This window comes from Schistocerca piceifrons, chromosome X (assembly GCF_021461385.2).
Source record: "Schistocerca piceifrons isolate TAMUIC-IGC-003096 chromosome X, iqSchPice1.1, whole genome shotgun sequence".
Taxonomy (NCBI): Eukaryota; Metazoa; Arthropoda; class Insecta; order Orthoptera; family Acrididae; genus Schistocerca; species Schistocerca piceifrons.
The window spans coordinates 678,451,061-678,474,032 of NC_060149.1; the positions used below are offsets into that span (position 1 = coordinate 678,451,061).

General features: G+C 45.2%; 1 protein-coding gene and 1 pseudogene across 1 annotated transcript in view; one reads left to right on the plus strand and one right to left on the minus strand.

The window, feature by feature from the left end:
• Positions 1-22,972, minus strand: part of LOC124722681 (popeye domain-containing 2-like) — a 676,128-nt gene that overhangs the window by 571,559 nt on the left and 81,597 nt on the right. The window lies entirely within an intron of this gene.
• LOC124723559 lies at positions 2,192-2,309 on the plus strand (annotated as a pseudogene).

Genomic DNA, 22,972 nt, shown 5'->3' on the forward strand with positions numbered 1-22,972 from the left:
ACCTCAGATGTTAAGTCCCATAGTGCTTAGAGCCATTTGAACAGATCCTAACGGACGACAAATAAATGAGAAGTCGCTTGAGCCCTGTATCCCTGTTCCCATCTGCTTCCTTGACTTCAGGAAAGCCCTTAACTGTGTCTTCTTGGAAAAGTTATGTCAGATGTTTGCATAGTTCGGTGTCCCACCTTAAACGATAGCACTGGCCACAAAAACATACAGGGTGTTTAAGAAGTGATGGTCAATAATTCACACACGCGAAGTACAGGCCAAAAGTAGCTAAAAAGCTCCAATAAACATGGGTCCACAAGTCAATCTTTGTCGAGATACAACACATTTTCTGTTGCAGTTGATCAGTGTCTAGGAATACATGGCATCTCTAAACGTTAAAACAGGTGTTCGAAATGTTGTCCATGCGTCTGAACGCAAATTAACCTTATCTCTGAAACAAGCTGAGAATCCTCTCAGGCCGTAGAGGGGAATTCTGTAAATGCTGACGGCTGCTTCAATCCGCAAACGTAATTCCTCAAGAGAGTTGACCATGGCAGCGTAGACCTGGCTTTTGACATGACTCCACACACAGAAACCTAACGGATTTACATCTGGAGACCTTGGAAGGCCATGGCACCGGCCCTCCTCTACCTATCCAAAGCTGACCATACGTCCGATTTAGAAACTGACGCACTCGTACGTGAAAATGTGCTGAAGCACCGTCATGCATGAACCGCATGTTCAGGCGTTGGTTTTGTGGGACATCATCATGTACATCCGGAAGTACAGTCTGCAGAAACTGCATGTGCTGCTGTCTGGGTAGTTTCTGCGGCAGGAAGTGTGGTCTAATTATGAAATCTCCAAGCAGTCCTGTCCAGACGTTTAAGGAATAACGTGGCTGATATCATGATAGGTGTGTTGCATGAGGATTGACATCTGCCAAAATGTGACAATTATGCAAGTGAAAGATACCGTCACGGGTAAATCCAGCCTCATCCGTGAACAGATTACTGCTTACAAACAAGGGGTTGAGGATACATTGTTGAGAAATTCTCTCTAGGTGGAAATTCGCATTGTTGAGGGTCTGCACTCGCTGGAGATGATGTAGATAAAGTGCTTGCCAGTGTAAAATCCGACACACACCGCTATGCCTCAGGACACGCTCTTGTGTAGCGATCCTCCTTTTGAAGCACACGGACGTTCGTGTACAGCGCGGAACACCTTCCCTCAATATCGGGTGTTATGGATGTGATTCGATCTTCTCGTACATAGTGTGCGAAACTAACGGTTTCTCCAAGGTGCTGATGTAACCGGCTAAATGTACGCCTGTCGGGCTGCCTTTGGAGAGAAAAAGCTTCTTCATACAATCGTGCAGCCTCAAGGGCACCGCCATTCGCTTTGCCATACACGAAGTGCATGTCAGCTTACTCTTCATTGGTGTAACCCCTGTCTCTGGTGCCTTCACGTTCGTAACTGATTAAGACGCCGGCACGGCTATTCTCCAACCGTACAACATCGGTTCCGAACATGCGATTAAGAAAGCTCTTGATGGTTGTACGAACAGCATCAAATCTTATGGAAGAACTACTGACTACCTTCGATTTGCTAATGACATCGTGCTTTTAGCGAAAGTGATGATGAACTCGCTGAGATACTAACAAACGTAGAGGACGCTAGACTATCGTTGTATCATTAGGCATTAATCTCAGCAAGTACAAACTCATGACGATTGATCCAGGAGCACAGGTCGACTGAAGGAACTGGAAGTCGTGCATTCTTTCACGTATCTGTATACAAAAAAGTATTCATTATTGAGCGACTTAATACCTCTAGGCGCCTTTCTTCTCGTGTCATCCAAAAACTTCCCCAGTTCTTTGGCCATACTGTGAGGGAGGCTGGAGAAAATCTTGAGAAAATAATAATGGAAGAAAAGATCGAGGGCACGAGACCGAGTGGGAGGGCAGCGAGTAGGTGAAGTGAATAGATCAAATCAAGATGTCCAGTCTCTCTCTTCAGCAGATTCTAAGAGAAGTTGATAAGCGTCCAGAATGGAGACGCTTGACTCAAGGGGTAGCGACATTCGGAATTACTACGGCCACTCGTACTTTTCTTTTTTTGGCGGAGGGGAGGGGGGAGGCGTGACTGGGCGAGCTATATACAGCGCAGTCACAAACACGATTTAAGCAGTCCTTGATGCTCTAAAGCCAACGGCCTTGCCGCAGTGGGATAACCGGTTCCCGTCAGATCACCGAAGTTAAGCGCTGTCGGGCTGGGATAGCACTTGGATGGGTGACCATCCGATCTGCCAAGCGCTGTTGGCAAGCGGGATGCACTCAGCCCTTGTGAGGCAAACTGAGGAGCTACTTGATTGAGAAGCAGCAACTCCGCTCTCGGAAACTGACATACGGCCGGGAGAGCGGTGTGCTGACCACATGCCCCTCTATATCTGCATCCAGTGACGCCTCTGAGCTGAGGATGACACGGCTGCCAGTCAGTGCCGTTGGGCCTTTATGGCCTGTTTGGGAGGAGTTTGTTTAGTTTTTTGATGCTCTAAATAACCGCAGGAGAAATCTGGAACAGTTTGTTTTACAACGCAGTTACCGCTTATTCAAGCAACCAAACCATACAAATGTAGCCTGTGTCTCTCCTTTCCGATCTCCATTTTGAGAACACGTATGTTACAGTGAGATTGAGGGTGAGAGAGAGAAAGAGGGGGGGGGGGAAGAGATGGAGGGAGGGGGAAGAGATGGAGGGAGGAGGAAGGGAGAGGGAGGTAGGAGGAAGGGAGAGGCGGGAGGAGGAAGGGAGGGGGCGGAATGACTGAGGGAAGCGAGAAAAGCACTTTGACAAAGATGGGGAAACTTTCGTAAATCATGTGTGCTACTTTTTTCTTTTTACTCAAATATAGTTTTTAAATATGGCAATCACAGCACTGAGGTCGATGATCTACGCATGCATGGTGAGTACCTGCATCCATTTGCACACAGGAACGCCATAATTGGAGCATTCATCCATATTTACGTTTGTTTGCCCTCATTTAAAATGCCTCAATAAATGGAAAATCCTGCTGACTTCTTAATAAGTGCAGTGCTACGTTTCGTGTGTGTTAAGGACGTGAAGTCGACCGAAATGCATTAGTTGTTTAGCAAGCGCTGCAATGGATGGAATAGCAAATAAACGGGTTAGAGGATTTGATGATGAAAAAAATAATGCCCATGTTAAAGTGCTAAGCGGGTGACCATCTGTATAGTAGATTAGAAAGGTTCATTCTACCCGCGATGCGGCTGTAAGTGGTTTCTTATCTCAAGGTCACCAATGACGACTTTTAGTGTCACGTTACAATACCTGAGCTAGTAGTATTCAAGGTCAACGCCCCTCCCTCCGGGAAATCACCCACAACTCAGCAAAGTCACCCACGGGAAGCCATATCCTGCCCACGCGCCTTAGCGAGTGAAGTAGTTAAATTCAAGTTTATGACGTAACTCAATGTCGGTCATATGGCCTTGTGTAACGTAAATTTTATGGGAAACCTCGAACAGCCACTGGGACCACATTAAAATGATGGGAAAGCCCTCCCTTACGGACCTGTAAGATTCAAGCACCCCTACCCCCTCCTGTTTTTATTACTAGAGCGCTTGTGAGGTTGACTTCAATCTTGACCTGTGCACAATCGAGAGATGTTAGCAACAAATTAATTTTATTATTATTATTATTATTATTATATTAAGTTACATCTCCCGTGGTCTATTTGTTAAATTTCATATTACGCAATTTTCGTCACTTAAGGCACCGGCAGAGATCACATAAAACCAGGTAATTAAGTACTTACATTTGTCAATATTTTTCGTGTTTCACACATTTTTCCGTATTTTGCATATTCTACGCAATTTAATAATTTTTTTACGTATTATAATTCTATTATTATTCCAATTACAAAAGTTACACCACACTGCTCTCGACGTCACATTGGGCCACGTCGACATCATGCTGCTTTCAGAAATCGCAATGCAGCACGTGCCCAAAAGTATTCGAACGATCTGAATTATTTATAGTTGCTAAACCAACTCTACATTACTATTATATGTTACATCATAGTGTGTGTGATACAAAACGATTCTATTGGTAGAAATAATGTCAAGACGTATACCACAACATTGATAACACCATACCTAATTCTACAAGCAGTGCAGTTTTACCAATATCTAACAAAAGATACTGTATTTATAAGAAAAACCACACTGGCGCAAATACACCGGTGAATTACAAGGAACTTGCTAGATAAATGGGAGCCGAACGCGATAAGTGTGCTTCCTGCATGGTATGCAGCACTTCGTACACTGACGTGTAGAGTCTGGCCGTGGTTGGCACCACCGCTGACCCCAGGCAGCAATCACTGCGCCCGCCCATCTAGTCAGCAATGTCAGAGATGTGTATAATCATCCCTGATGTAACAGACCCGGTTGCTGGCAGAAAAGACACTGCTACTACATCAAGCATTCAGCGAGGGGGCCCGCACCCGTTTTGATAACACTAAGTCATGGCTTAACCTGCTAGTGCCTACGCTTTCGCAGGTGGGTAGCTATGGCCGTGGGAAATAAGCACTAAGCACTCACTTCTTATAGTCCTCCTCCTCTCTGGGCCAAGAAGAAGCGAACTCCCCGTCCTCACCCAGCTATCACACTTTCATTACTAGAGGAAAAAACGTGTGCACAGTGTCAGCCTTGGTCAGCCAGAGATCCCAGGCAGAATAAAGAGCGTCTTGCAATACCACTGTAAGACTCGCAAATGGATAAAGATAAGTTACCAAGTATATACACGTCCGCCCTACCCACCTCCCCCCCCCCCCCCCCCTTCGCCAAGGAGACTTACCAGTGGGCACAGTGCTGCATAGTTGATGCGTAGCCTGTTGATAAGCAGAGGCGAATAACAATCACACGATTTCTCCAAAGACGCCATGGAGTCTAACAATTAGAACTCGAATCACTGCTACATCCAGAGATTGTCTCTGGATCTGCAGTCGCCGCTGACAGCCCAGACAGCACCGACGCCACCAGCGCTGCCTCCACCACCGCAAGTCTCCAGGAATACTGCACTCATCGCAACTGCATTCCTAGCGTATATGGAACGTCCAGCCGTGGGGAGCAACCGCCACGGTCTCAACATGCGGACATTGGTTAACAGTAGCTACCAGAAAACGTCTTACGCAGAACATATACCTGAGGTAATTACCAATCTGTGTGTCACGACAGGTAATGCTCAAGAAACCCCTTCCTCCTACTCAAAACGCTCATACCTTCCGCCACCAGATGACGACCATGTGACAGCGGCACCCATACTCTGACAAGAACGCCTTGAAAGCGGGGTCGCAATTCCAGTCTCAGTAAGGCCCATTTGAAAGTGTTGTGTCAACAATTATGACAGCAAAAACATTAGCTGCTAATGGCTCACCACGTGCATCATGAGGGCAACAGAAAAGTGTTTCCCCTAGGTGCAGAGATCAACCTTCTATAGAATGTATGTATTACACTTGCCCGCCCGGTTGGTCGTGCGGTCTAACGCACGGTTTCCAGGCGTGAAGGAGCGCCGGTCCCCGGCACAAATCCGCCCGGCGGATTTGTGTCGAGAACCGGTGAGCCGGCCAGTCTGTGGATGGTTTCTGGGCGGTTTGCCATCTGCCTCGGCAAATGCGGGCTGGTTCCTCTTATTCCGCCTCAGCTACACTATGTCGGCGATCGCTGCGCAAACAAGTTCTCCACGTACGCTTACACCGCCATTACTCTACCACGCAAACATAGGGGTTACACTCGTCTCGTGCGAGACGTTCCCTGGGGGGGCCCACCGGGGGCCGAACCGCACAATAACCCTGGGTTCGGAGAGGGGCGGCGGAGTGGTGAAGTGGACTGCGGTAGTCGTGGGATTGCGGACCACTGTAGCTGCGGCGGGGACGGAGCCTCTCCGTAGTTTCTCGGTCCCCGGTTAACATAACATAACATGTATTACACTTCCCAAAATAGACATCGTAGACATTCAAGAAATGTTCGTGTGCGGCTGGTCCCGGCGGAGGTTCGAGTCCTCCCTCGGGCATGGGTGTGTATTTGTCCTTAGGCTAATTTAGGTTAAGTAGTGTGTAAGCTTAGAGACTGATGACCTTAGCAGTTAAGTTCCATAACACTTCACACACATTTGAACAAGAAATGTTCAAAACAAACCATTAACTTGCACCAATTTGAACAAGAAATGTTCAAAACAAACCATTAACTTGCACCAAATGTTCAAATGTGTGTGAAATCTTATGGGACTTAACTGCTAAGGTCATCAGTCCCTAAGCTTACACACTACTTAATCTAAATTATCCTAAGGGCGAACACACACACATCCATGCCCGAGGGAGGACTCGAACCTCCGCCGGGACCAGCCGCACAGTCCTAACTTGCACCAAGAATATCGCATGAAGAATGGCGCGCCGCAGTGATCACATAGTTTCACACCATCAAGATCTAACGCGAACTCGTTGGGAGTTACAAACGTTCAGCTAGGTATTCCTTCTTACAAAAAGCGTATAGAATCGTATTGTTGTAACGGGGTGATGAGAGTTGATGGCAGTGCGATAGTATGTTTTATAGGCACGGAATAAACAAACATCCAGTGGCTGAATTTGTCCAGTGGTTCCACGTAGCCTAGCTCGCCAGGCAGCTGGAAGAATGTACGCCTTTCCCGTACCTGTAACAGGCAACGTTTGCGCTACACGGCGGGCACATATCCTTGATTGAGGGAACAACGGTAAACTAATAAGACGGCATAACGCGATTAATTTGCATAGCGAACTTGAGATTTCGTCGATAATTCCTCTCACACAATCGTTCACAGTTACTATTCGCCCGAATCTGCAACTCATTTAATATCCACAATAATTAGCAGTGGCCTTAGTGGTATCCCCAAGTATACGAATGGACATAAAACTGAATTATTTTCGTTGTGATTTCTTGCCGTATGATTGCTAATAAGTAGCACCTGTCCTTGAGCAGGTTTCAGAGTTTTACAGTAATGTGAAATCCAATTAATGTTTTCAACGTTGCAGAGATGAAATATGAAGAACGTGGTACGCAATAGAAATTAATTACTTCTGTTGAAGACCTACATATTTAATTTTTTAGATATTCACTGAAATGATATCGACATTTCGTTAGAAACTGTGGTAACGGAAAAAGAAACAGGAAAATCCTATAAATTAAGGTTCGAACGATGATTTTTGTGCTAATTAAAGAACAAAACAAAAATAGAGTTCCTTCCAAGAACAAAGAAACGATGTACTGAAACAAATTTTAGTGACATAGAAAAGACTATAAATTTTTTGGTTAAACCACGCAGAGAGAAAATGCTTAAAATTAAGCAGTGTGCGAAACTGGTTCCGCTTAGTGAAATCTGAACATGAATTGTACTAATGGCAAACGGATTTATACAAAGTACGAAATATGTGCCAAAAGGAAACTTGCAAAAGCGTGATAGAAAAGCTATTCGAAAGATTTTGGTGCGAGTCATTGCACCGTTACCGAGGGAAGTCTACGAGACTGGGTGATGTGAATTGCAAGTGCGATGAACATTACTGATTTCCAGGCTTCTTTGAACTGGTTCATTAGAGCCAGGAAATTATAGGGAAAAGGAAGTGCAAAATTACGAAGCTTACTTCAAGTAAATATGTAGAGCAGATTTCATTAATAGATGATACTATAGAGCAATTCGTAGCAAACGTGAAGAGGAAGCTTCTTGTTATCCCCTAAAGGTTTCGTATAAACTATAAAGCAAGTCAGTCAGGTTTCATGCAGATCACACTTTATCCTTTCGAGCGAAAAGAAGACAGAGTCGCTTGTGCAGTCGATGAATGCTATGACAATGCATACAAAACGATGCCAGTGATAAGTATCAGTGGATTACTATTTCCTCAAATTTACCTCTGTTTTCAGGTAAATTAGAGCCAAAAAAATACTGTTTGCTTGCAAAAGTCTTCTTGTCGAAGTAGCAAAATCTGGAAAAAGGGAGACAACTTTCACTGTTACAGTCAAAACGTCCTATTACCATTTGCAGAAAATAATTCATTGCTTTTGTTGGGCTCTTGGCCTGGACATAACGTCACTTCCGTCTTTAGGAGGACGACGAAGAGACAGTCAACATAATTCAGATTCCACCCGGAAGTAACAATGTGATTCTGATAAGAAAAATTTCAACACCGTACGTAAAACATTTTTCAGATAATTGTCGGACAATATAATTTCCGAAATCTCTTTATCATTTCAGATTTATTGGTGGAACAGTATTGTTAAACGACAGTCATTTCTGCATTGTCAGTGTGCATCATCACATTTTACAAATTTGATCAAGTATTTCTGGTGTCAAGCACAATATGCAGCATAACGGCCACGACCAGTTCTTCCTCCATCGATATTCTGTCTAAATAAGTGAAGTGCATGGATGCATTCTTTTATAGCGTGAGCCAGGTGTGAGGAAAATGTATGTTTTCGTCATGCAATAGATGCTTCTCATTTTTGTGAGAACTATAGAGAAGCAAAATATACATTATCCACAAATAAACATATTAACTGTGCTACAGGATTTGTTGTAAAGTATTTAATGGCAACACATTAAAGTACTACTTGACGGATATCGTCTGTAATGTAACGTCATACACTGCCTTGGTTTTCTTTCCTATTTTAGTCACTTGCGTAATAATTACGTCTGTAACAGTTTAGCCGTCGATATGAACTGCAAGTTATTAAAAATAAATAACCTTTTCCTTTTAAAAAAAAGTTAAAGCTTGCAGTGCGGCGTATCAGCTAAATCTTCGGCAGCGCATTTTTTTGGTGTGTTCTACTCGCCTGAAAAACATTCAGAGTAGGTTTCGGCATGTGGAAATGTGCCATTCTCTCGTTACACATCCGCCAAGGGTAACTGCCACATCAGATGGCCAGTGAGCACAGGTCGTACACGAACGTGATTGCACTGCCTTAATTGAGTTGCAGATTAATGGTACGCCATAGAGCATCTAGTGCACGTGGGCGCCGTATAGTATGCCACATATGTAATATACTCGAGACGGAGAACAGTGTGTCGCAGGCAACTTTATAGCACAAAGGCTTCATCAAGGGGCGCCACATATGCCACCGCGGAGCTCTGGGAACGCGGAAAGGACTCCCTCAGACCACAGTAATTGCATTTCCGCGAGACCTGCAGCCTCTGAACAATATTACACAATCGCGTCATTTGCAGAGCACCCTGCCGTGTTTACATCTCGTTTACGTCGGCGAACTGCGAAGGGCGAGCACGTTCCGGCGCACTTGCGTCACTGGCGCCTGGTCTAGCAGAAGAGGCGTTTCCTCATAAAAGGACATGAAAAGGCTACTACTGGATTGTAGCAAACGAGAAGTCACAGTGGTTCAGCTTGGGCGCGGAACACATTTAATTCTAGGCACAGTAATCAAGACTTACAGAATTCATGGGTGTAAGAAGACAAAATTCTTAACTCTTAGTCTAGAAGTGGCGCCGCAATTACTACTACTCTCCCTGTTTATCCTTGAGTCAGTATCAAACAGGTAGTGAGAAACCAGGAAACACATATTACGGAAAAAATACAATATTTTTCATCGTTTATGAGCACAAAAGAACACAAATGAGGCACAGATATAATGACGAATGCCTGCCTGGTGGCGTAAAGGTTAGCGTGATGCGGTGAATAGATTATGCTGGGTTTTCGGAAATTCCCATTACGATCTTCTAGGACCAGCAGAGGTGAGTACATAATACGAGGGTTGTCCAGAAAATAAGATCCAATCGGTCGCTAAATGGAAACCACAGTGAAAAATCAGAAACATTTTATTTGCAAGAGTTAGCTACACTTTCCAGATACTTCTCTACATAGTTGCCGCTCCGACTTAGACATTTGTCGGACCGTTATACCGAATTTCCAACACCACCGCCATAGAAGGCAGCCGCCTGTGCTTTTCGATAATTCTCTACGCTGGTCTATATCGCGTAGCCTGCGCCCAAGTGTTGTCTTCGTATCCAGCATTTCATGTGAACAGAGATGATACTCAGGACGAACCAATTAGGGTTGTGTTGTGGGTGATCGAACACTTCCCATCGAAAAGGCTGCGGAAACGTCTTCATTGCCCCTGCAAAGTGCGGCTGAGAATTGCCATGAAGGAAGTGCGTGGCAGTTGTGTTAGGTAGGCTGCATTCATTAAGGCGAAGCCTCTCAGTGGGCCCTCCGACTTGGCGGGAGACATCGTTGTTCTAGGCACCTTTACTCACTCATAGTGCGCTCACAACTGAAAAGAGTGTCTTGATGCGATCGACGGTCATACTAGAGACACTACCCAACACATCTGTGAAATACATCATCGGGTTTTCACTGTGGTGTCCATTTCGCGACCGATCGGAACTTACTTTCTGGACAACCCTCAAATCATTAACTGGGAGTGATGTTCGGAAACGTGCCATTTTCGTGCTACAGCCATTTGTTTTGTTTTGATTGTTTTTAGGGTGCAGAAACAACTAAGATCTTATGCGCCATGTCAGGACTTTAAAACACGAATACGAAAAAGAGTTAAAAACGATTACACGTTATACACAATCTATGGGAGGAAAGAGAGCTGAAAACAACGACTTTCTCTTGGACAAAGGTCCATACGATAAGCCGTAGAGACAACGGAGGTCGCGAACTAATGATTAAGTGTCCTTCGTCGTTTTGCCACTAGGGATAAAAATTAAAACGCGGACGACAGCTCGCCCGTCGTTAGTCGAAACGGCCGATAACTCAGACAGCAAACATACATTAGAATGTAATTGGTTGAAAAAAGGGCATTCGGTCAGGAAATGGAGAACAGTCAAAGGTTGATGGCAATGAGTGCAAAGTGGTGGGGCATCACTACTTAACAAATGTCAATGGCGAAAACGATAGTGCACAAAAGGCAACCTTTCTATTGATCTCCTGGCGGCGAGAGGGCCGAGAGGACGTGGTCCAAGCCGCTAGGAGAGGTTTAAGACCCGGAGCCTGTTCCCATGAAGGTAAGACCAGTGGTAATGCCAAAGCGACATCACCTGTTGACAGACGGCAACACGGACATCATCGGAAGGAATGGAAGACATAGCAGGCCGAGTTAGGACGACTGCAGCCTTGGCAGCAGCGTCAGCAGCCTCGTTTCCCGTCAGACCGACGTGACCAGGAACCTACATAAACACCACAGTGGCTCCCTCAATTGTGAGCAAGTGGAAGCTTTCTTCAACCCGTTGCACTAAGGAATGGGCTGTGTAAGGTACTCTACCTGGTCATCACAACTGGGGAAATGTTGGTCGATGAAGGTCACCAGGAAGGAGTAAAGCCTCCAGTCAGTCTTAGAAAGCTGCCAGCAAATGGAGAGCACAAGGGAAATAGTTGCTTGAGTAAGTGTTAAAGAGAATGGACGACTCAAGACGGCGGGCAAACTGAGTAGAGCAGAGCAGATCGAGAAATCCAAATGGGAATAGATGTGTGTGGAGTCTGAAACGAACGTGGGTGCTCCAGTGACAACGCAGATGAGGTTGAGTTGATTGAGATGGTACTGGAATAGCCACAGAGGGGGTGTTGTACATTAAAGTCACCAAATAGCAGGGAGTTGACCAAAAGGCTGGAGGAAGTCTGGTGACACCAAAGGATGGAGGAATGTAGAAGTTACAAAGAGAAAAGGTGAAAAAAGCTTGCAGTCGGATGTTCAGTGATATGGTTTGACTATGAACGTCATCCCAGATGAGCAACATAGCTCCCCCACGAGATTCAACAACAGCAGTGGAACAAAGCCGCCACCAGCACGCTTTGTTAGTGTGGCTTGCCTACATCAGAGGCAGATATGACTTCATGGGCAAACCTATTGTTCTCCTTTGATTGACAGATCCTTAACCTAATGTTCGCCTGCCCCATATCCCTCCCCCCTCAGGAAATCTCCCCCCCTCCCTGCTACAGGTACACTTTCAGGTCTGAGTTATTTAAATAGCCCCTCTCACTCTTATCAGTTTGATCATTTAATTAACCTCTCACCCTCTGGTAAACCCCCTACCTTCCCACCATCCCTCCCAGAAACTGGTGGGGAGAAAGACTCAGTTGATCAGTCATTAGGAGGGAATTCGATAGCAGTGTATGGAATATAATTTAAACAATTTAGACAATGTGTGGAATATTGAATCTTCCTGGCAGGTTAGAACTGTGTGCCAGACTGAGACTCGAACTCAGGAACTTTGCCTTTCATGGGCAAGTGCTCTACCATCTGAGCTACCCAAGCACGACTCACGACGCATCGCTACAGCCCTACTATCGCCAGTATCTCGTGTCCCACCTTCCAAACTTCACAGAAGCTCTCCTGCGAACCTTGCAGAACTGGCACACCTGGAAAAAAGGATATTGCGGAAACATGGCTTACTCACACCATGTGGGATGTTTCCAGAATGAAATTTTCACTCTGCAGCAGAATGTGTGCTGATATGAAACTTCTTGGCAGATTAAAACTATGTACCGGAGAGCACTCGCCCGCCAAAAGCAAAGCTCCTGAGTTCGAGTCTCGGTCCGGCACACAGTTTTAATCTACCAGGAAGTTTCATATCAGTGCACACTCTGCTGCAGAGTGAAAATTTCGTTCTGGTGTGGAATATTGTTTATTTAAAAAATTAAGGTCATTCAAGGTAGTGTATGGAATACAGTTTACTTATTTATTTAAAGAATTTTTCAGGAAATCGATCACCACCCCCACCACCCCATCCCCACCCCCTCGTCCCCTCCCCTATCCACCTCCCCTGCCCCTCCCCTCCTCTACCCGGAAATTGGGGGCTCTGCCGTGGAAAGGAAGGATCTCATGAAGGGAAATTCAAGGTTATATATATAAACAGCCTCTGGGGCTTAGATTTCTCTTGCTCAACATTCTCTGCTATTTGGAAAGATGCAGGTCTTGTGAGAAGTAGTTAAATCGATCGCTTATCTTTTTTTATTCTGATTGTGCAAGGAATACCATCATGAAACGCACATCACTCGTAATTAGACAGTTAAAAATCTTTCGATCGTGAAGCACGCACCACCCGCACAGAACACCACCACATACGCTCCCAGGGTGAGGATGCACCTGCGGCCCCCGTGAGGTGACGATGTGGCTGTCAGACATCTCTCTCAGCACTGGAGCTGCAGCTATGAGTCATTGAGCCAGCAACGGCGCCTAGGTGATCACGTATTTCGACAGGTATTTCTCAGGTGTCATGTATTAAAGAGATGCTGCTGCCTCATCCTTGCACGACCTGAAATGACACCAGCACGTGGTTCGGCAGGTGATGGCTGCGTCGTCACTTCGCAGGGGCTACAGATGCATCTCGACTCCTGGGAGCGTGTGCAGTGGTGTCCTGCCATGTTCAGTGGACAGTGGATGGCGGGCAGTGCGTGCTTTGCGATAGACAGATTTGTCACTGTGTAACTACGTGTGATGTTTGTCTCATGACGGTATTCCTTGCGCAATCAGAATAAAAAAAAGAAAAGCGATCGATGTAAATACATATCACAAGACGTGTATTTTTCCAAACAGCAGAGAATGATGAGCAAGAGACATCCAAGCCCTGCAAACAGATTTTTTAAAAAATAAAAGGCAATACACCCTGGAATTTCCCCTCGTGAGATCCTTCCTTTCCACTGCAGAGCCGCAAATTTCCAGGTAGAGGAGGGGGGGAAAGAGGAGGGGGGAAAGAGGAGGGGGGAAAGAGGAGGGGGGAAAGAGGAGGGGGGAAAGAGGAGGGGGGAAAGAGGAGGGGGGAAAGAGGAGGGGGAAAGAGGAGGGGGAAAGAGGAGGGGGAAAGAGGAGGGGGAAAGAGGAGGGGGAAAGAGGAGGGGGAAAGAGGAGGGGGAAAGAGGAGGGGGTGGTGGGGGCAGTGATCGATTTCTGCAAAATTCTTTAAATAAATAAATAAATAAGCTATATTACATACACTGCCTTGAATCCCCTGAACTGTTTAATTGAACAATATTCCAGACATTGTCAAAATTGTTTAAACAGTATTCCATACAAAACAATCTATTTCTGGACAAATTTCTTAATTAAATAAAAACACTATATCCATACACTGCTCTAAATAGTTAAACAATATCCTATACATTGTCTACATTGTTTAAACAATATTCCATACACTGCAATCGAATTCTCTCCAAATGACCGATCAACTGAGTCTTTTTCCCGACCAATTTATGGGAGGGATGGTGGGAGGGGAGGGGGGTTTACCACAGGGGGAGAGGTTAGTTAAATGATCAATTTAATTAAGTAGTCAATCAAATTGATAAGAGTCAGAGGAGCTATTTCAGTACCTCAGACCTGAAAGTGTACCTGTGGACCTGTGGCAGTGGGGGGGGAGGGGGGGGGGTTATCCTGAGGGATGAGGAGGGAGGGTGACGGGGTGGGGGTGGGGGAGCAATAGGTTAAGCACCTGTCAATCAAAAGGAAGGATCCTTTTAGCAGAACAATAGGTTAAGGACCTGTCAATCAATGGAGAACAATAGGTTTTCCCGAGTGCATATCTGCCCCTGATGTACGCAACCCGCATTAACAATATGCGCTGGTGGCGGCTTTGTCAAACTAACAACACCGTCCTCACTGGATAGTCAAAGCAGCCTATAAAGAAATGCGAGAGGTCAAAGCGGTCGCAAGGACGTGATGTGCTTCTTTGGGCAGGAAACAAGCAGACACTGCAATTACAAGAGCAGCCATAATTCCTCCTTGTTGGATCTAATGCTGTGAACATTCGATTGGAGGCGAGACATGAGGGGGAAAGAGATGGAGCGAAAAATTAAATGGATTTCAGATTGGTGGCTGCCGAGTGCCAACCGTCGAACACTCATTGCTTCCGGGTGCGAAGGATCCTGTTGTGAGAGATCGACATCGGCATCCTAAATGGGTCGGCCTGCGGAGTTGAGGGCAGAAAAGCAGTTGGCGGTACACGCTGGAGAAATGGAGGCTTGCTGGGTGAGGGTATCACGTTGCAACACTGTTTAAAAGGATGGCTGATCCAACAAAGAAGAAGAGATTTTGGTTCAAATGACTCTGAGCACTATGGGACTTAACTGCTGAGGTCATAAGTCCCCTAGAACTTAGAACCACTTAAACCTAACTAACCTAAGGACATCACACACATCCATGCCCGAGGCAGGATTCGAACCTGCAACCATAGCGGTCTCGCGGTTCCAGACTGTAGCGCCTAGAACCGTTCGGTCACTCTGGCCGGCAAGCAATTTTGCTTTTGTGTTTGATTTCTTGGAGGCTCTCCTGATAGCAGAGGAAGACTCAGATGTTTATTCTCTGGAGGGATGCAAAAGGTCTTTGCAGGACTATTCCTTCTGGTGCTTTCCAGCCTGCAAGTTCTGTAGCAGATGCTACCGTGCAACTGGGCGAACTTACGACTGTGGGGCTGAATTTGAGGTCCCAATTCTGCATGGTTGTGTTCTTCATGGAGCAAGGTGTAGCAAGAACAGCACTGTAAGTGCCAGATGGTAAAACAAGGGGCTTTTGACTAGCCAACAACTTGCAAGTGACAGGGCAAGGCACTTTTCCCTTGACTCAGATCTCCCGGACGACCCACTCGCCGAGATACACTCCTTCATGAGGCTGTACGGTCGCCATTGCAACTGATACATACAGGAGGAGGAGGAGGAGGAGGAGGAGGAGGAGGAGGCCGAGCAGTTCTAGGCGCTACAGTCTGGAACCGCGCGACCGCTACGGTCGCAGGTTCGAATCCTGCCTCGGGCATGGATTTGTCTGATGTCCTCAGGTTAGTTAGGTTTAAGTAGTTCTAAGTTCTAGGGGACTTATGACCTCAGAAGTTAAGTCCCATAGTGCTCAGAGCCATTTGAACCATTTAGGAGGAGGAGGAGGAGGAGGAGGCAGACAATTGTTCTGGTGAGCAGCCCTACCACAAGTAACACACTTGGTCGTGTTTCGATTGGACAGTCAAATATGATTGTAACATTGACACTGGTGGCAGCGCATCGGGTTTGGAACGTGCAGTCGTAACATGGTAACTTCAGCAGCCTGTTTTCATCTTTAATGGAAGCACTATCCTATCAGACATGAGAAAGAGTGCGTGTAGGCAATAAAGTTTCATCAACGTTTTTCATTACCAGATTGACTGCAGTGACGGCCTGACCAGAGAGGTAAGTTTGGATGTTTCCCTCGATCAGACCATCGAGCAGCCCAGTGTAAATAATACCAAAGAATTCAGCATTCAATGGGCGTGAACACGAACGAGATAGCAGTGGAGGAGCGAAGCTGCAAGTAGTTAATGGGCTTGAGAATCATAATTAATCTCCAAAAGCAAAGTGTCATTACGTAAATCATAGCAGGATTTCACAGGGCCGGCCGGCAATTGCATCAACACCTTTCTGAATGATAAAAGGAATACCTATAACAGAAGACTGACTTCCTTCAGTATGTGATACCACGAGGAATTGATGTGCAGCTGCCAGAGTCTTGAAATCTTTGGCCTCATTCCATTTGCGTTTAGTATATACAGAATTACATGGTGATTTGCTCATTGTGAGAAAATCACCCACGACAGCCGGCGTCTCATTCCAACTGGAAGCCCCCCCCCCCCCTCACTTGGGGAGGGGCTCATCCACCTTAACTGATTGTTCATTCCTCAGGTGACATCTCCCAAACTCGTGGGACCAACTGGCAAAAAAAATGGCTCTGAGCACTATGGGACTTAACAGCTGTGGTCATCAGTCCCCTAGAACTTAGAACTACTTAAACATAACTAACCTAAGGACATCACACACATCCATGCCCGAGGCACGATTCGAACCTGCGACCGTAGCAGTCGCGTCGTTCCGGACTGCGCGCCTAGAACCGCGAGACCACCGCGGCCGGCACCAATTGGCAATTTGGGAAGGTAACAGCTCAGGCAATCATCCCTTCGTGGGCCTGGATACATGCAAACCTTACCTGTTGGCCTTGGGCTGAGAATTACCCGTTACCCAGTCACCTGCTACACGGCAGATGCGTGAGGTAAGAAGAAGAATAAGAAGAAGAAGAAACAAAGAGGAACCTCAAACGCTAAATCGAAGGAAGAATAGGAGACAGAGTAAGAAGATAGAAAGGAGAAAAAACAGTGTAGGGACTATTCTGATAACAGGCTACCGAAAATTCAAAACACATTCCCAAAAACATCCCAGAAATGTTCTCCAAGGGAGCGGAAAACAATATCAGGAGGATAGACATGCACCACGGAAGGGAAAAGATGCTGCAAAGGCTGGGGCCCCGTGGTAGCGAATCACGAACTCACGAAAGTGTGTGGAGTCCCCAGGGAGGGTGGGGCAACCATTTAAAAACAAGTTGATAACGCTACCACTTTTACAAGGAATTGATTAGGAGTGACACAATAAATCTACATCTACATTTATACTCCGCAAGCCACCCAACGGTGTGTGGCGGAGGGCACTTTACGTGCCACTGTCATTACCTCCCTTTCCTGTTCCAGTCGCGTATGGTTCGCGGGAAGAAAGACTGCCGGAAAGCCTCCGTGAGCGCTCGAATCTCTCTAATTTTGCATTCGTGATCTCCTCGGGAGGAATAAGTATGGGGAAGCAATACATTCGATACCTCGATAGTTCTCTTACAATCCCACTCATTAATAGCCACTGAAATTGCTCGCATACTTGTTGATGGGTTCTCTTCAATGTGATACAATATGGACCCTTACACTTCGGGTGTGTGGCGTCTCGGTGGAGCGTCAGTCACGCAGTTGATGGTGAGGGTACCCTTTCTCGAAGCCGTTGCATAATTGTGGCGAAAATTGTATGTGATGGAATCGGACGTTGTGGAGAACTGTCCTGACAAAGGCGATGGGCAGCTCTTCCATTACTGTGAGCTTGGCCATTCAGAATGATCGTACCGGTGTATTCTGCAAACGTGTACCCAACCATGTTGCTGTAGCACTTATAGACACGTAAATGAGTCTCGAACGAGGTCAGAGAGCTACGTCAGAGTCAAATAACGTCAGAGTCAAATAACGTCAGCTGATCCGACGTAACCCCCCCCCCTTCCCCCAAAGACAACATCACTACATATCTACCTAGCAAACATGTTTTCAAACCACTGTAGCACAGAAATGGTGCATTTCTGGCCATAGGTTACTGTTCAAAATATTGTGTATTCACGCCCCTCTCTAAGTGCTAGAAGTTTGTAATGGGAATGTACGAACACCATGTATAAGCTCAGCAGACACGAATCTGTAGTCATTCTACCGATGACACATTTCGTAAATGGAAAATCTTCTGACGGAAGAGACTTTATCAAAGGACAGATTTTTTTTTAGCTGGGAGCCTAGGAACGCACATTTCAGTAAAAGCGAAGCTGGTCGGCTGGGCACTAGCTAGTGTCTTGAGCACTGTTGCGTCGCAGTCAATTTAATTGGAATGGCTGAGTAAAACTGCGACACCTTCCACGGCTAATGCAAGAGGCTGCAGAAGTTGGTCAGTTTGGGCCAAACAGACTAACTTACTTCAGGGTTTAACTACTTATGCGGCAAATACCGCCTCCAAGACGTCGAAATGGTTACTATATGCTTCAGCCAATCCCAGGCACCAGTTGTGCAACAACTTTGATACAGCAGAAAGGCGTGAGTAACTTGATTGCCTTTTTTCCAAACCACGGTTCTGTTGTGGCTTATGTGATAAATACAGATGCTTCAGTATAGCAAGGGCGGGCTAAGCGTGTGTAAATACTACTCCTTTCGCGACAGAGGGATTGCCGTCTGCCAACCATCAGATCTGACGGGGGATCTACGATGGTCTACGAGTCTACCAATCTACGTAGATCAACCAGTCTCCACCTCTGGACTCTGCCGCTGCTAGCTGCAGACTTGCTGCTCGTGCTTGTGCGTATGAGCTCCTTTGCTACCTGCCTCAGCTCTTGTGGGCAGACGCTGCTGCTGTTGTGTCCTGTGGAGTACAGAGCCTTTCGTCTACATTATGGGCCGCTGCCTGCTGCTGTGATACGTGGCCTTGTCGAATTGCTGACAGCATTACTCCGCCGGCTGTATAACGTAACACACCTAAAGGCCGCCTGCTGATGACCACAACTCTTCGCAGGTCGCGACTACCACTTACGTCCAAGGAACGCTGGCGTCTCCGGATATCATCACGGTTTTTGTAGAAGTTGAACAATAAATGAACCTAGTAACACCGATGTCTGAATTACGATACATCAGACGACTACCAAGCATTCACTCACCACTACAGTGCTGCCATACTAAGGGTGGTGAACTATTGGCCACCTGACTTCTGCCAAACCTGTGCCACCACTCACCATAGAGATCCACCCCGACCTCTGAAGCATGTATGCGAAATGGTTAAAGTACTGTGAAACTATGAGTAGACAAAGAGATGTTGGACGTCCACGCCTTATCACAGAATGTAGAGATCGGCGGGCTTGCCCACTCTGTAAAGCCGGTGACGCTGCCATGTCTAGCATATCTCAGAAGAAATGATAACGTTGGTGCAAGCAAAAGTGATCAGAGAGCACAGTTCACGGCGCACTGGTGAATGTGCTCCCATATTGACACAACGACACCGTCAGTTACGATAGCAGTGGCCACGAGATTATGAGGATTGGACCGTGGATCAGATGAACTACGTTTCTTGTTAAACAAGACCGACATTCACATCTGGATACGGCGTTATCCAGGTGACACTGCACCAAGAACACAAGTGAGAACAGTATTATGATACTGGGGACATTTGCCTGGACTTCGATGGGAACCGTGAAAGTAATGGAAGGCGCAGTGACAGTTGTGGACTACCACAACATTATTGCAGACCACTTGCATCCATTCACACTCCATGTCTTCCCTGATGTCGATGGCATCTTTTAGTAGGATTATAGTCCATGTTACAAGGCCATAATTCAGCTACAGCGGTTTGAGATGGCCATCTTGCGCTGATGTCTTTGCCACCAAATGTGCCTGGTCTGTAGCCTGGCCAGCTACACACACGGCAGCCACAGTCATCTGACCAAAAGCCGCCTCCTCAGAGCTTGTACTGCACGCGGGAAAAGAAGTGATATATTTGCCGTTGGCGGTAACCGTGCGATCCCCCGGTCGCCACTTTCACCGACGGTAGTTTTACCGTCATTGCTGCACGTTTACTCACATAACGGTTTTTCTGCCACCGAGAAGTGTTCTGTTCGCTGTGAGTTGAGCCGAGCCTTAGTGAGTCTGCACAGCTGTTAACTGTTTTTTTTTCTCTATAGAAAACATGAGTGTAGTAGATATAGATAAGGAAACTTTAATTTCATTAATTTTAGAAGAGTCTGTTTTTTGAGATAAAACCCTTCCGATATTCAAGGCCCAAGATAGTACCAGAAACGATTGGATTGAAATTAACCTGGGAATTCGTAGCGAGTATGATGTGTTGGACGAAATCGAGAAAAATGATTTTGGTATATGTACTGGAAGAAATTCAGTTCAAAGATTACAGAAGTGATAGTGCTCACAGTCTGTACTGGTACAGGATTTTTAGGCTGCAGATGTTTTCTGACTTAACTATTTATTCGTTTTTGTTTGTCATAACGTTTCTTAGAAAGTTTTATTATGCTTGCAACTTACTTCTAGTTTTACAATAACGGAAGATAGAAAGTTCTCTGTTGAGATACTTGTGTTCACTAAGATTGCGGTGAATAAGTTATTTTTCTGAGTTAAAAATATGGTTCGGTTTGTTGTTATTCTGGATGATTATAACATTCAGACAGCATTTACAGTCAATATTCTCACAAAATGTTATTTTTATGTAATTAAGGCCTAAAAATCATAAAATATCACGATTTGATCATGTAATGGAAAATGCTCTGTTACTAGTTGATGATCTAGTGATCTCACAGACTAGGAGTAAGGCGCAGGTGTAAGTGTTATAGGATTGTTAGCCGAAGTTACTCATTTTTCACGTACTTTTTCTGCGAACAGTTTGGCTACTTAGTGATGGAAAAAGCATTTACAGCTTTTAAGTAACAACGAAATGGATTATACAAACCATGTGCAGCATGTAGTTAACGTAAACTTGAAGTCTGTGATGTTTATGAGAGCTATCTAATGTCAGAGTCTGAAGTAGACTTAGTTAAAAAATGGTTCAAATGGCTCTGAGCACTATGGGACTCAACGTCTGAGGTCATCAGTGCCCTAGAACCTAGAACTACTTAAACCTAACTAACCTAAGGACATCACACACACCCATGCCCGAGGCAGGATTCGAACCTGCGACCGTAGCGGTCGCGCGGTTCCAGACTGTAGCGGCCTAGAACCGCTAGGCCACTCCGGCCGGCAGACTTAGTTCATCTATATACAAAAAGATAATGAAACTTCAAAGTTTAAACAAGCTATCTCGGTAGTATGAAAATAAAAAATTGTTTCTAATAAAGTAAAACGTGTGTGGTCACATTTACTAGAAAATATCTTTTTGAACATGACGCGTGTGAATAGCGATTGCAAATGTAAACGCATGTAAACGGCAAAGAAAACACAATAATACTCTGTCTCTAACCGTTGTGGTGCTGTTCTGTAATTGTGATTTGGTTTTCATATGAGAGGACTATGGAGTCGTTTTACAAATAAGTTAAAAGATTTTTCTCGGGCTGGGTTCGAACCAGCGGCCTGTAGAATCTTATAAAATTCGACACTCTACCACTCCAACTTCTGAGTTACCGAATGATGTGTATAAAATGGGGTACAACAACCGTTTTCACTTAACGACAATTTTCACTAAGAGTTTAATTTCGTTTAATGACGCTATCATTCCTTGTTTTAGTGGGAAAGCATGCCTCGGAGGTAAATTAATGTTAACTTCCGAGTGCAAGACATTTTAACTAATTTAGGGAATTTGTGCGTTAACGTAGTGGCATTTTTCCGGTACAGTGCAACCACATTTTACGCCTCTTCTCATTCTTTCGAACACTAAAAAATATTTCAGGAATTTCTGCAGATTTATTTATACTGTGTGGTACTACACACCATCCGTAAACCATTTTCCGAAACGTAAATTAAAAAAAAAACAAAAAACCACTGTTAATTAGCTGTATGTCAGTAGAACCAGCGAGCTAGCCAGTGACGTCACAGGCATCACATGCCTAGAAAGGAGCGTTTTAGCGGGCTTTCAGATGATCTGAATATCATTTCTGTTTTTATAAATGAATACTGAAATTGAAGAGAAAAAAAAGCGTGTTCTGAGCATAAAATGTCATAATTAACAATTTAAGACGATTTCCAGGAAACATTTAAATACCCTACTGGACAGTTCTGTCGTCGATGTCGTGCCGTTCGAGCTGCCCTTAGATCTTAGACATCTGCCAGGAAACGCTACCTAGGGTTGAAACAAAATATTCACATAGAATGTTTCTCTCATTGTTTGCTTTTTAGGCATACCCTTAGTAGACTGACCCTTAATATCTTCCAGCTCTTTAACTGACGTCGTCATCTCAACCACGTATCCTTCTTTATCGTAAACGTAATTACGGAGAATAATGCTGGCTTTAACACTGTAATTAGCAAATGGTGGTTGTACTTTTAATGCCCAATACAATAGTCTCCATTTGTTCTTGTGGATAGCGAAAGCGCATCCTACGCACCTTCTTGCTCGGTGCAGTCGTTAGTTGAAGATTCGCTTGTCGACTGTTAGATGTGTCAGAGCATGAAGCCATAGCAGATGTTTATGTAACCCAAAATCTGCATCTCCAACATTCTATGCCTGGTAGGCACTTCTCATCAGCCAAATGTTTTGTACTGCTTTCAACCGATTTCCTGAACTGAGTGTATAAAAATCGACGAGTCACAATCTTTTCCATAGTTACCGATATGCACATAAACAAAACAGTACTTACTGTCAGCAATGCCCAGTAACACAACTGACCAGTCGTCTTTATAATCAAAATACATAGATTCATTTTCTATTGGCCTC